At 45.8% G+C, this 12,689-nt stretch overlaps 1 long non-coding RNA gene across 1 annotated transcript in view; it reads right to left on the bottom strand.

The window, feature by feature from the left end:
- Positions 1 to 722: 722 nt before the first annotated feature.
- Positions 723 to 12,689, bottom strand: part of LOC112652927 (uncharacterized) — a 59,652-nt gene continuing 47,685 nt past the window's right edge. The window contains exon 5 of the long non-coding RNA XR_004813148.2: positions 723 to 4,496. This is a non-coding gene — a long non-coding RNA (uncharacterized LOC112652927). The remainder of the gene's footprint in view (positions 4,497 to 12,689) is intronic.

The raw sequence follows: 12,689 nt of genomic DNA, 5'->3' as shown, positions 1-12,689 counted from the left end.
ATTTACAATAATTATCAGACTTTATAATTTAATTAATTTTCATGCTCACCATCAGGACTAATACCATGCACTTCTACTTCACAAGTCTTTATCTATATTAAACACTCAGTCATTTACAGGGTACATCTGTGAGTGAATTTTCTTAGGGTGGAGTCTTGTTTTTTATGATTTAAAAAAAATTGTTTTAAAAGATTTATTTATTTATTTGAGAGAGAAAGAGAGCAGGGGGGAGAGGCAGAGGGAGGGACAGAGAAACTCAAGTAGACTGCGCTGAGTTCGGAGCCCTTCGTGGGACTCGATCTCATAACCCTGAGATCAGACCTGAGCCGAAACCAAGAGTCAGACACTTAACCAACTATGCCACCTAGGCCCTCACCCCGCAAAAAATATTTTTAAGTAATCTGTACACCCAATGTGGGGCTCAAGCTCACGACCCTGAGATCAAGAGTTGCACGCTCTACCGACTGAGCCAGGTGGGCACACCAAGGGTGGAATCTTTAGAGGTCATATATAAATGAGAATGATTTTGATGGCTTTTGCACATGACTTGATACGGGATTAGTGACTCACACACAGCCTTCCCCTTCAAAATATTATACATTCTGTCTTGTGTATCCTGCTGATACAGGCTAGTTGGGTCCAAGGACCCAGAGGGGGTCCCACAGGACCAGCCAAGAGGGTCCCTGGCCACGTGCAGGATAGAAATCAAACACGAGCCCAGAGGAAGTGCGAACAGAGTTTATTGGAGACGTAGAGAGAGTGCACGTACAAACCCAGTGGCTCAGAGACTCAGAAGGAAGGAGAGTGAGTCTCGTCTTTCCTCGAGAGTTTGGGGTTTTATTGAAGACGATGGTCTGGGGTGCGAGTCCTCTCAGGCATCCAGGAACTGGTCAAACAAGGACAAGGGCTCTAGTGTCCTCCCGTAAGTCACTTGGGCCCTGGAGCCAGGGGTCTTGGCATCAAGGTTCTGGAGTCAGTGGTCTTGGGAACCGTTCGTGACAACCCGCCCAGTCACCCCTCAGATGTTATCGATTGTGCTGGAAGACTCCAGAGAAATCGTTAACTCCTTGACCTTTACAAGGAGGACGTACGTTAAGGCACGTGTAAGGCCTGGGTGCGGGTCCTAGCCAGACCAGAAGCAGGAAAAGGAGCAAAAAGGCAGGGTTTTTGTTTTTTGTTTTTTTTCCCACAGGGTCCCTTCTGTTTTCCTGTCTCCCTGTTGCTCTGTGACACTCAGGAGAAGCCTGATTTCAGTACTCTGTAGGCAACCTTTTTTTTTTTTACCAAAAATCTACGTCATTCTTTATCTTTGAAATTAAACCATTAGCTGCTCACCTTCAGATATCGAACAACTTTAGTCCATTTTGCTTTGACTATGATACAGTCTTGCCATCTGGAGATGAAACTTTTTCCTTCAACTTGAGAAAATTGTATTCTTTTCTCCAAATATCCTTTTTTAAAATTTTTTTTTATTTATTTATGATAGTCACAGAGAGAGAGAGAGAGGCAGAGACATAGGCAGAGGGAGAAGCAGGCTCCAGTGCACCAGGAGCCCGACGTGGGATTCGATCCCAGGTCTCCAGGATCGCGCCCTGGGCCAAAGGCAGGCGCTAAACCGCTGTGCCACCCAGGGATCCCTCCAAATATCCTTTATCTTCCACTTGTTCTGGAATTTTCTTTCGGACACATCAATAATCTATGTATTGGATCTCTAGTCTCTGTGTCTCATATCTGATTTTCTTAGGCTGCTACTGCACGCGTCTTGGGATAAATGCGATCACCCTTTGAATTTTAAGCTTCCAAGCACAGTTCATCTCCCGGTCAAAGCTGGAGCAGTTAGTACTGAGGTCAGCAGCTCTCTTTCCCTCCTTTTGTGAAGGAGGAAAAATCATTTTCCCTCTCCTGCTGGGATCTTGGCTGAGACGCTCCTATAATAAAAAGACAAACTAACAAGAGAGAAAAAAAACCAGAAGTTCAATAATATGTATACGTTCTGCATACATCCGTGGGAGAGACTCTCAGAAAGGGCCCAGGTCCCCACCTTCCATGTCATCTTCAGCTGAAGACAAAACAAAGACATTGGGGGTAGGGTGCCAGGGATAGGAGGTTACCCGGCAAAGCGCAGAAAGCAAGGTTCAGGCTCCATGCAGATTGGTCGGTGCCTCCTCCATTAATAGAAGTTACTAGAGATTTGCTCATCCCTTTCTTCCCAGTACAGTGAGGGACAGTCACCCTTACAAATGGAGATTTCCCTTATAGATGTAAATGTTCTTACAAAAGGATAACTTCTGTTCCATTTTCAGAGCTTCTGTGTCTGCTGTTCCTTAAAAACAACCAACTCAAGGCAACCCTTCCACCAAAGAGGCATATTTTGGGATGACAAGTTCTGCTCCCCTTCCCCTGTCAATGTGGGATCTCAAGAAAATGTGCAAGGCAGACGGGTGTGTGTGTGTGAGTTTTTGAGGCTGTATTTTATAGAATTGGGCGGGGGTGGGAGTGCCAACCAAACTCCTCTGGCTATGGAACGTTTGTTGGCTTCTGATGCCTGCGACCACTAGCGGCCCACCTCCAACCACTTCTGGGCTGGCAGGTGTGTTCTTGCAGGTGCACAGTCCGAAGACTCAACCCACAGTGAGCCGGAAGTCTGGTCTCAGCAGTGGCCAGATGCTGTGCATGTGGTCAAGGTGTGTGCAAGGTGTGTGTCCTCCTCGGCAGGCGGCGGCCGAGGACCCAGTGAGAGGCCTCTGGAGAGGACCTGCCAGCTACAGCAGCCCTACTCGGGGACAGTTTGTAATAGGCGCCCCCCCCCCAATCCCAGACCCCCAGCCAGGATCACACATTATATTTTACTGTCCTGTCTTTTTTGTCACCTTTAATCTGGAGGAGTTCTGGCCTCCTCTGGTCTTTAGTGGCATTGGCATTGTGGACGAATACAGGGCCGCTGTGCAGCAACGGAGCCGGGGCAGCAGGCGTGTGACAGCACCTGGCCAAGGGTCCCACGCAGACCAGATTTGGCCACCGGCCACCGCTGACAAAATCCAAAGGCCGAGAGACGGTGGTGGTGAAATGAGAAAGGAATGTATTTCAATGAGACCAATAGCCGGGAAGAGAGTGGACTAGGGTCTCGGAGACCGTGTCCAGAGTGCCAGACGTACGTCCAGGTTTAGAGAAGGAGAATGTGGGGCACGGGCAGGTGGGTGCCTGCAGGTGGGACCGTGAAGGTCAAGTCCATCATGGTCCTGGGGTCAGTCACAGGCAGGGGCTCGCTGGCTCAGGGCGGCCCTGGTTGCTTGAGAGGGTAGTTTCGGTTCCCATCAGGGCCTGCTTTGCCTGCAATGTCTTCTGCTTGAGCCAAGAGACAAAGTGGGAAGAACCCAACTAGAAAGTCTGAGGTCGAAATGGAGGCAGCTGGGGCACCTGGGTGACTCAGTGGTTGAGCGTCTGTCTGCCTTTGGCTCAGGGCATGATCCTGGGGGTCCTGGGATCGAGTCCCGCATTGGGCTCCCCGCATGGAGCCTGCTTCTCCCTCTGCCTGTGTCTCTACCTCTCTGAGTCTGTCTCTCATGAATAAATAAATAAATAATCTTTAAAAAAATAAAAATTATTTTTTTTAAAAGGAGGCAGCTGAAGTTTCAGTAACATGTTGGAGGGTATTTGATGTTTTCTCAAGATTACAATCAGGTGATGAATTTCTGGCAAGAGAATTTCATAAGTGATGCCGTGTCTTTATCAACGTATTTTATCAGTAGACATCATTTTGGTGCTGACTAATCATTGAGTTAAGGCGGTGTCGTCTATGCTTCTCTACTGTAAAGGTCCCTTTTTCTCCTTTGCAATTAATATGAACTATTAAGGGGCACCTGGGTGGCTCAGTCGGTTAAACATCTGCCTTTGGCTCAGGTCGTGATCCCAGTGTCCTGGGATCGAGCCCCATGTCAGCTCCTCCCACAGCAGAGAATCTGCTTCTCCCTCTTTCTGCCTCTCTCCTTTGCTCTCACTCAAATAAATACAATCTTTTTTTTAAATTTTTTATTTTTTTATAAGATTTCATTTATTTATTCATGAGAGACACACACACACACACAGAGAGAGAGAGAGAGAGAGAGGCAGAGACACCAGCAGAGGGAGAAGCAGGCTTCATGCAGGGAGCCCGACATGGGGCTCGATCCCGGGTCTCCAGGATCACATCCTGGGCTGAAGGCAGGTGCTAAACCGCTGAGCCACCCCGGGATCCCCTAAATAAAATCTTTAAAAAATATATATGAACTATTAAATTTTGAGACTGTAATATACAGTGTACGTTTTTAGTTCTTGTTCAACCTGGATACTCCACAGGAACTTGCACTAGCACATTGTCCAGAACCAACCTCTTTGGCTTCACTGTGTGTACGTGGCGTCTCTTTCCAAATTTCCTCTCTCTGCTGTCATGTCATCTTCCACCCAGAGTTTTCGGCTAGAAATCTCAGGCAGCTCTAACTTCTTTTTCTCCTTTGCACCTGAAGGGAAGGAAACATTCTTCTCTACTCTTCAAGGTCTTCCAACTGGACTAAGGATTAAACCGACACGAGACCGATCAACAGGAGAAAAAAAAAAATCCAAGTTTTCTTACATGTGTACAGAGGCCCCATCCCATCATGAAATTGAGACCCAAGAGATTGACAAGGCAGGCAGGTTTTATACTTTTCTAGACAAAGAGACAATTCCTCTGGGAGGAATTGACAGGGCAGAGAAAAGTGAATCTTGGGAGCTTCAATTAGTAAGGAATTCTAAACAATTCAGGCTGGGGTAGTAAATTACTAAAAAGTAACAAGGGTCGTGTAGAGGCCTGCGTTTAGGCAACAGGCTTGAGCAATGGGACGTAGAGCAAGGCCAAAGGGCCCACAGGGACCACCCAGCTGGCTACGACGAGGCCTATCAGGCGAGCCACCTCAAAATCTCCGGAAGTCCTGGCTGACCAATGGGTTACTTGCAACTGAACACAGGTACCAAGAAAGGAAAATTCGAAACATTCCCCATCCCTGCTCACCTTCCCCCTTAAATACAGCCCACCCACCGCCTCCTGGCAGACAGCATCTCTTCTCTTCTGTCCTGCCCGCTGCTCCGTGTAGTGTATTCAATAAACTTCTATTTTTCTTCTGCCCGATTTGGTTGCCCCACCTTTGGGACCCCATCTGATCAAGAGAGACACCACGGGTTGTTGATACAGACTTCCTGGCTCTAAATTTCCCATCTCTGGTGATAAGGATCTCTCTTTACTCCCTACCACAGGGCGGGTACCTTTCGCGTGGGAGACTTAGCTCCTGCTTTCAGGAGGACAGAGGCGGGTCTGCGAGTCCTACTTGTGCAGGCTGCCCCTGAAGTAACTTTTAGTTACAATAATCAAAATGCAAAGTGGCACATTTGGGGGCAGCTTACCCTGGGCCCCCTGTCACCCAAAAGGCCAACAAGTCCTCCTGATTCTGTCTCAGAAACATCTCCCAGATCAAGTGCCACCTCTACCCCAATACTTCAACAGCCTCCTAACTGGCTTCCGTGCTTCCAGAATACCATCTCTATTCTAGGCCATCCTCCGTGCTATTCCAGAATTATTTCCCTACTTGTTGACCTATTACTATCTACTTGTTGACCTCTCTTCATATACAGAAAGTAACTGTTCAGGATATGTACAATATCATCCAAGATTCCATAACTTGACCCCACGCTACCTCCCCAACCCCCTGTTCTGCACTCCCCACTTTTCCCCTGACCACAAGCCAAAATGAACAGGCCTCATTCCCCACATGTTTCATGTCGTTCAAAACCTTATGTCTTGGTCCCTGGTATTCTCTCAACTTGGGATGCCTTTCCTTCATTTATCCTTAGACCCTTGCTCATCCTTTCCAGACTTGTATCCGAGAGAATCTTGTCTTTGAAGGTTTTCTCATCCTCTTCCTCACAGGAATTAGCTGCCCTCTGCCCAGACCCATAAGCTCCAGGATTACCAAGACTGCGGCTCACTCAGTGTTGTGCCTCCAAGCACCTAGACTGTTGCTGGGCAGCGTTTCATAAACATTTGCTGAGTGAGTGAAGGCACAGGGCAGCCAACAGCATACCGCAGGTTGACAGAGTGTGACAATGAATGTAAAGCTGGTTATATAACTGCACGAACATTTCATATATTTGTGTCCTAGAAACTAATAACTTAATACATCCAGACTCATCGGCACTAGAGTTTCCGTTTCCGCATGTAACAACATATGTTGAGAGAATTTCTAGCAGAGCCCAAGTTGTATCTTAGTCGTAGTGGAAATGTCACTGAAATACTGCATCATGTCTTGGGGGCCTGAGAAAGGTGCAATTCACTTAATTCACTGTGAGTTAGTGTAGTTATTAGAATAAACTTTGTCATTTGTTGCCAAAACGATAACTAGAATAATGCATCTTAATTGAGAGGGGTCTTTTTTGTTTGGTTGGTTTTTGTTTTTTTTTTTTGGTTTTACCCTCCATGTGCTGGAAAAAGAAAGGACGTTATGACTGATGAACAGAGTTATTATCAGAGATTTCTTTCTAAAAGCACCTTTCAGGCTACATTACTGTGTCAGTGTGGAACGTTCTCCAATAGTAAACAATGAAAATAGATTATCCTTAGTAGGGGGAAGGAGAACACTTTATTTTTAAATGCACAGTATAAATCTTTACTACCTAAGGTCAAACTATGCTATAACATGTACATCCCCAATTTTAGTGGATTAGAGAAACTAGAAATCTATTTCTTTTTCATACAAGGTCCAAAAGTGGTGCTTCTGATGGGTCGGTGACATTCCTCCAAGTGACAATTCTGGTACCTCGTTTTCTTCTATCTTGTGGCTCTGCCATTTTCAACATATGGCCTCCAAGGTCACAGGTAATAGGAAAGAATTCAAAGGATGGTACCTGGAGGAGTGTAATGGGCGGGGCCTGGGATTCATCACTTTACTACTGAATACATTTCATTGGTTAGGATGTGGTCACATGACCACCCCGCACTTCAAGGGCAGCTGGGAAATGTGGGTGCTCCAGAGGCAGAAGAGAGGGCTTTGTTCAACAGCTAGGCAGTCGATGCCATGAAGGCCCGATTTTCTGTGTCTCCTTTATCAACTACTAGAAGCCTAGTCCGTGAAGAGTTGTGATCACAATCATGAACCAATACTATAAGATTTAATTGTCAAAACAAACACCTTATTAAATTAATATATGGTGCTTACTAAAGCATGAAACTAAAGATGGAAAACAGAATGATTTTTTCTTAGTTCATCCTGAGTTGGATAAAAATAAAATACTTGTGAAACTACTTAACAGCATATAGTTGAACAAAAAAATCAAAATGGCTGCACGAATGCTTCAGTGAAGCTTGATTTTATTTTTTTAAAGATTTTATTTTAACTTAAATTCAATTTGCCAACATATAGCACCCAGTGCTCATCCCATCAAGCGCCCTCCTTAGTGCCTGTCACCCAGTGACCCCATCCCCCTACTCTCCTTCCCTTCTGCAACCCTTTGTTTCTTTCCCAGAGTTAGGAGTCTCTTATGGTTTGTCTTCCTCTAATTTTTCCCCACTCAGTTTCCCTCCTTTTTAAGATTTTATTTATTTATTCATGAGAGACATACAGAAAGAGTCAGAGACACAGGCAGAGGGAGAAGCAGGCTCCATGCAGGGAGCCTGATGTGGGACTCGATCCCGGGACCCCAGGATCACGACCTGAGCCAAAGGCAGATGCTCAACCATTGAGCCACCCAGGTGCCTGTAGCTTGATTTTAGAATAACCTTTTTCCTCACTTCCTCAAACCTCCCCTCCTCCTTTCTTAGCCTTCTGTTTCAGGAACCCAGTACCACCCTGAAAACAACTAAGGAGGCTGGCAACACATGCACAATCCCTGTCTAAACTGGCTAGATCCAAAAAAACAAAACAAAACTGGCTAGATCCTGTGTTCCCCTGTAAAGCAGCCCTCCTCCTCCTCCTGGAAGGCTTGCAGTCTTTGAAGGCCAGAGCCTGCCACAGCCTCCTTCGCCCAGCAAAGTGATAAAGCTATTGTCCCTCTTTATCCCAGACTCTGTCTTTGCATTATATTTTGGTTCTGAAGCACAGAGGTTGGTTTTCTACAACACTTGTTTATTGAGACTTGCAGTTAATTCGGATTTTGCTGTCATTACAACGTGGAAAGCTGTCACTTTAGTTCATGCTGGAAAAATTGGAAGAGTTGGTTTGTACCATGGCTACTAAAATGCTATGGCATAAATACATGTCACCTAGCGTTTGACAAAGGCAGCCTGCCCCAAGAAATTCAGTCAGGTGGAGGCAATTAATGTGATTGTGCCTGAATGACTCAGCTGGGGGTGTGGACTCACAGAACCCAGGAGAGAAGGGCCATGTGCGTGTAGGAGTGAAGCCGTGGGAGCCCTGTGATTAAACCTGAGGAGTAGCTGGCTAGTCCTGGAACAGTCAATCTGAAGACTTTTTGGGTACATGTAGAGCCAGCAGTTTTATGGGGAAAAAAAGGAGAGTAGAGAAGCAGGCATTACACAGCGATAGCCAAATGGAGTGAGCCAAGGGGGGGACAGAACTATTTCTTTTCTGTCTGTGTCATGGGTGGTGTAGGGGCCAAGGGCATGCTGCCCCAAGATGGGCCACTTTAGCATAAAGATTATTTTGAGTTCAAAGCAATCAAAACCCTGCGGTTTCAGGAAAAGCTCTTTACCTGCCTCTCGACTGCCTAAAAAGGGTTTAGATGGAGGACCTGCTCCAGGAAGGCAGCTGTCGCCATAAATACCCTATGATAGGAACTGGGCACGACAGGGATGAAGCTAGCAAACCCGTTGGATCAAAGTCCTTTCTGTCCCATTGTTTCTGAGTGGCCTGGCAAACATTTGCTTATCAAACATTTACTCTTCTCCATCTTCCTGTAAACTGCATTCCTTCTCTTTGAAGTCCCAAATGCCTACTTCCTTCTCCTTAATTCAGGATGACATACATACTTCATTATGTCTGTCTTGGAATTTCATGGCTGTGTGCATTCCCCATGAGCATAAAATTAAATTTGATTTTCTCCTGTTGATCTGTCTCATGTTAATTTGATTCTTAGTCTGGTTAGAAGGACCTAGAAGAGCAGAGGAAATTCTTCCTTCCCGACAGTAGCATATCCGGTGAGTTCCTAAAGCTGCAAACACCTCTTTGTTTATGATGAATGGTCAGGAAATCTCATGGACTGAACCTAAATGAAAGGAAGTGTTTGGCAAGCCATCTTATTTCCTCTTGTAGTGTCATCTCCAGATGCCTTTGTGTGAGGCGAGTTAATAAGGCAGCCTTTCCTAAAAGAGGAAGCACATAATAACAGCCGCCATCACTGAGCACACAGCGCAGAGTGGGTACCCTACTAGGCACGTACACATGTTATTCTGGTTGCAGATGGTGGTTGTTTTTGAAAGGAACTAACTTGCTAATTTTCTTTTTAATTTTTTTCTGATTGTGCTAAATGAGTGAGATATGTCAAACCACACCAAACAATAGCAATTGTGGAATAATAGCCCCCTTCCTTCTCTAAAAGTGAAAGGATGTAATTTGCAAAAGACAGATAGATTCGGAAATACAAAAATTAAACTTATTCAGAGGCGCCTAGGTGACTCAGCTGGTTAAGTGTCTGCCTTCAGCTCAGGTCATGATCCCGGGATCCTGGGATCAAGTCCCACATTGGGCTCCCCACTCAGCAGGGTGTCTGCTTGTCCCTCTTCCTCTCCCCCCCGCCTCTCAAATAAATAAATAAAATCTTTTTAAAAATTAAACTTGTTCATAAGAATATTAAAATAGTTCGATTTGGACTAAGCACTAGAGTTATTTTCTAAAGAATCCATTCATAACTGAAAAATATTTTAAGTTACTGATCAGACTCCATGTATTTATTCATTTTGGATTAGGCACTATGTTTGTAAGAGAGTAAGCACATGGTCATTGCTTATCTGGGGTCTTCAATTTGGGGAGGAAAAAAAAACAGTGGTCCTTAAACACTGAGATCACTTGGGGAGTTTAAAAAAAATACTGATGCCTGGGTCTCGCTTCCAGAGATTGTGAGGTCATGAGCTTAGAGTGTGCGGGCTACGTTGAGATCCTTTGCGGATAGACATGTAAGAAGTGTCTGGAGCATAGGGGAGAGGATTAGTTGGCCTGGGACCATAGGATGTGAAGGCTTTGAGCTTAAGTTTCGAAAGATGAATAGGAGTTTCCCAGGCACACAAATCTGGAAAGTCATCTTGGGAAATGGTACGTGTGAAGGTCCAAAAGAAGGAAGAAAGCATGGCATTTTGAGAGCGTTACCCTCAATGGGTACTGCTGGCATGTTACTTGTAATGGGACAGGTTGGGGGAGATGAGTCAAGAAGATATTAAGTCCAGGCTTTTCAAAGGTTAGGCTTCCCCTCATAGGCAGTGGAGGGGTGTTGAATTTTGAGCAAGATGAGATCTGGAAAAAATGGAAAATCACTTGTCTAAATAATCAAATCCCCAGCCTGCTTTTATACAGGTTTCACTCTCAAATGAAGGAGAGAAAGTCCTGTAAAAACTGTGTCTTGTACAGAAACAGAGGCCAGTAGGGTGGGTTTCTCTCTGTATTACTTAATTCTGCTGGTTTGAAAATGTGCCAGTTATATGGGCACAGATCTCATGAGAGCCCAGAGATTTGTGGGAAGCATGGAGTGTAGGCTACAATAGAGAGGGACGTTGACCCAGGGAGCCTTAAATACAACAGGGAGGGGAGTGGTAGTGACATTTCTGATCTGCTCATTGACAAAACTGTTAAAATATCTACCCTCGAGTGATGAACTTCTCCAGGGGACTCTAACAGGTTTCCTAATCCTTGGTCCCAAGGGAAGACCATTTTATTTTTTCAATTAAAAAGAATTTTATTTATTTATTTATTTGCGAGAGAGACAGAGAGAGCATGAGCAGGGCAGGGGCAGAGGGAGAAGCAGACTCCCCTCTGAGCGAGGAGCCTGAGGCAGGGGCTCAATCCCAGGACCCTGACATCATGACCTGAGCCCAAGTCAGATGCTCAACCGACTGAGCCACCCAGGCACCCGAGAGAAAAAAAAAACAAAAACATTTTAAGGTATTTGACGGTCATCCTGTGCCCTTGCTGGCTGGTTAGCGTGAACATGCAGATTTAAAAGTTTTTAGGAGCTGACTGTGATGGTTACCCAAAAAGCTTGTGTGGCATGACCAGGCTCCTGCTTCGAGCCTGGAGGTGAAAGAATAAAGAGAACAAATTCAGGATGGTCCTGCCTCTAGGGAGGGGGCCATGTCCCATCACGGTCACTTTCGTAGAGGCAGACGAATGGAGAGCATATTTAAGGATGGCCTTGCTTCTAAATTGGAGTCCACCATTGTCATGGTCACTCTTGAGCTGAACAGAGAAGAGAATTACACCCACAGCATTTGTTAAATAGGGACAAAGAAAATTATCGTGCAGGGATCCCTGGGTGGCTCAGCGGTTTAGCCCCTGCCTTCTGCCCTGGGGCGGGCGTGATCCTGGAGACGCGGGATCGAGTCCCACATCGGGCTCCCTGCATGGAGCCTGCTTCTCCCTCTGCCTATGTCTCTGCCTCTCTTTCTGTGTCTCTATGTCTCTCATCAATCAATAAAATCTTTAAAAAAAAGAAAATTATCGTGCAGTGCACCTACTCTCTCTGGCCCCTTTTGAACCCAGCAAATAGATTTGTTTTGTATCACGCAGGCAGTACCTTGAAGTTAGTAAATCAGAAAGCTAAGACTTTTTCTGTCACTTTAACAGCTTTGAAAACAGTGAATATATTATTCTTCTCATTTTTCTTCCTAAGCCTCGACTTTTAAAATTGCAATCAATACAAGAAAAAAAAATCACATTTAAATCAGGGTGGAAAGATTAGAACGGGAGAGGAGATTACACCATAGCCTGACATGAGCTCTGGTTGACCCTCTGCCGCGACCCTCAGTGACAGGACTTGGCCACGCGTGCAGGGCTCCAGCACACCCAATGCTATTCTGTGGTGGCTATTCTTTCTTTCTCCTCCTCCTCTTCTTCTTCTTCTTCTTCTTCTTCTTATTTATTTGAGAGAGAGAGAGAGAGAGAGAGAGAGGAGGGAGAGGGAGAGAATGAGCAATGGGGAGGGGCAGAGAGAGAAGCAGGCCCTCTGCTGAGCAGGGAGCCTGGTGGGAGGCTCGATCCCAGCACCCTGGCATCATGACCCGAGCCAAAGGCAGACACTTAACTGACTGAGCCACCCAGGTGCCCCAACACATATGCTTCTGAATTAAAGCATTACAAACAAGAGCTCCCTGAGTTCTTTTTTTTCAAGATTTTAATTTATTTATTTTTGAGAGAAAGAGGGAGCACACGTGAGCAGGGGGGAGGGGCAGTGGGGAAGAGAAAATCTCAAGCAGACTCTGAGCAGAGCTTGGAGCCTGATGCAGGGCTCCATCTCCAGACCTTGAGATCATGACCCGAGCCAAAACCAAGAGTCGGATGCCTAACCGACTGAGCCACCCGAGAGCTGCCCGAGTTCTACTAGCAATTGTACTTTCAAAGATTTTTTAAAAATTCATTTATTCACGAGAGACCCAGAGAGAGAGGCAGAGACACAAGCAGAGGGAGAAGCAGGTTCCCTGTGGGGAGCCCGATGCGGGACTCGATCCCAGGACCCCAGGA

The sequence above is a fragment of the Canis lupus genome, chromosome X, assembly GCF_003254725.2.
Source record: "Canis lupus dingo isolate Sandy chromosome X, ASM325472v2, whole genome shotgun sequence".
NCBI lineage: Eukaryota > Metazoa > Chordata > Mammalia > Carnivora > Canidae > Canis > Canis lupus.
The sequence above is the reverse complement of the archived record's forward strand: the minus strand, read 5'-3'. Positions and strand labels throughout refer to the sequence as shown.